At 39.8% G+C, this 2,553-nt stretch overlaps 1 pseudogene; it reads left to right on the top strand.

The window, feature by feature from the left end:
* The window catches only part of LOC102985740 (ectonucleoside triphosphate diphosphohydrolase 6-like), a 3,076-nt pseudogene extending 1,342 nt beyond the window's left edge, over positions 1–1,734 (top strand).
* The last annotated feature ends 819 nt before the right edge of the window (positions 1,735–2,553 follow it).

Genomic DNA, 2,553 nt, shown 5'->3' on the forward strand with positions numbered 1-2,553 from the left:
ATATTTCTCCAAAGAAGATATACAGATTGCCAACAAACACATGAAAGGATGCTCAACATCACTAATCATTAGAGAAAAGCAAATCAAAACTTCAATGAGGTATCACCTCACACCAGTCAGAATGGCCATCATCAAAAGATCTACAAACAGTAAATGCCGGAGAGGGTGTGGAGAAAAGAGAACCCTCTTGCACTGTTGGTGGGAATGTACATTGATACAGCCACTATGGAGAACAGTATAGAGGTAACTTAAAAAACTAAAATTAGAAGTACCATACGACCCAGCAATCCCACTACTGGGCATATACCCTGAGAAAACCATATTTCAAAAAGAGTCATGTACCACAATATTAATTGCTGCTCTATTTACAATAGCCAGGACATGGAAGCAATCTAAGTGTCCATTGACAGATGAATGGATAAAGAAGATGTGGCACATATATACTATGGAATATTACTCAGCCATAAAAAGAAATGAAATTGAATTATTTGTAGTGAGGTGGATGGACCTAGAGTCTGTCATACAGAGTGAAGTAAGTCAGAAAGAGAAAAACAAATACAGTGTGCTATCACATATATATGGAATCTAAAAAAAAAAAAAAAAAAGATTCTGAAAAATCTAGGGGCAGGACAGGAATAAAGACACAGACGTAGAGAATGGACTTGCGGACACGTGGAGGGGGGAAGGGTAAGCTGGGATGAAGTGAGAGAGTGGCACTGACATATGTACACTACCAAATGTAAAATAGATAGCTAGTGGGAAGCAGCCGCATAGCACAGGGAGATCAGCTCAGCTCAGTACTTTGTGACCACCTCAAGGGTTGGGATGGGGAGGGTGGGAGAGAGGGAGACGCAAGAGGGAGAAGATATGGGGATATATGTGTATGTATAGCTAATTCACATTGTTATAAAGCAGAAACTAACATACCATTGTAAAGCAATTATACTCCAATAAAGATGTTAAAAAATAATAGTAATAATAATAAAATTAAGTGTTTCTAGGGGAGATGGCAGAAGAACTAGAAGCAGCTTTCACCTACCTGCTCTGGGAGAATGATACCTGCATCCATGGATGGGACAAAGGAGGCCATACAGGATACATGGGAAGAACCAGAGACTTGAACAACCATTTATGTAAAGAAATCTGGAAGTGCCTATGCTACCACTAAATCCTGTGAAAAGGCTTTGCAAACAACAGCAAAAATGAGTGATAAAGTACCTTTGAATAGGAGAGAAAAGCTGCTAAAGATGCAAAGGAGTTGGTCAGCCCTTGTGTGTGTCCTGGGTTCCAAGAAGAGTGGGATCATGTTGAAATAATATATAGCATATTGGGACAGGAGGCATTTGGCCTCCGTGAACTGTGTGCCAGCAGAGTGGCAGAAATCCTTTAGAACAAAGTGCACAAAATGGAAGGAGTGAAGAATTTGAATTTTTATGCATTTTCTTAGCATCATGACTTTGCAGCAAATTTTGTCCTCATGGATGCAGAGAAAGGAGGCAGTCTTATGGGTGGAGACTTTTGAGACTGCAGCCAAGTATGTGTGTTGGACAATGGAAATCCACCCGCAGAACAACCCTTTCATATGTATGCACTTGTCTCACCTTTGTCAGTTTGCTGCTGCAAGAATTCAGGTTTCTGGGGAACAAAGTGCTGAAGATGACTCAGAAAACTGACAATGTTGAGACTAGCTGTGCTCTGAGAGCCAGTTTTCATTACGTGGACTCACTGACCTGACAGAACAGTCAAGCCTCTTGGCAGCTCCTCTCTTCAGCACTTCCTACTGCCAACCTGCCTTCTTTTTTTTTTTTTTTAAAGCAGCAGCCTCAGGAGGCTATTTATTTATTTATTTATTTGCTTTTTTGGCTGCACCTTGCAGCATGTGGGATCTTAGTTCCCTGACCAGCGACTGAATCCATGCTCCCTGCAATGGAAGCACAGAGTCTTAATCACTGGTCCACCAGGGAAGTCCCCCACCTGCCTTCTTCTCCCCTACCTCCCAGTCAGCACTCAGGTTTACCTTGGGACCTCCTCACAAAAGTGGTGATAGTCTCCATAGGAGCAGCATTTTTAAGATAAATTTTGAGGATCTAATGTATAACACAGTAACTATAGTTGATAAAACTATATTGTATAATTGAAATTTGTTGAAAGTAGAACTTAAATATTCTCACCAAAAAGAAAAAAGAAAGGCTAATATGTTAAATAATGAATGTGTTAATTAACTCGATTGTGGGAATCCTTTCACAATGTATACATATATCAAAGCACCTTGTGCACTTTAAATATATTATTATTTTGTTTGTCAATCATACCTCAGTAAAGCTGAAAAAACAGTCAAAAACAGAAACAGATACTGTGCATAAGAGAGGACTGGAGGAATGTTCCCTGATACACCCATCCTTGAAGGTTTACAGTACAGTTTGTCTCTATCTGCCTATTATAATCCTTAAGATGGATTTCAAAGCATAGGGAAATGATTTTGACCATTTCCCTTCACTTTAACTCCTCAAAATAAACAGAAAAGAACAGTACACTTTTGTGAAACTCCCACCC

This window comes from Physeter macrocephalus, chromosome 8 (assembly GCF_002837175.3).
Source record: "Physeter macrocephalus isolate SW-GA chromosome 8, ASM283717v5, whole genome shotgun sequence".
Classification (NCBI taxonomy): Eukaryota; Metazoa; Chordata; class Mammalia; order Artiodactyla; family Physeteridae; genus Physeter; species Physeter macrocephalus.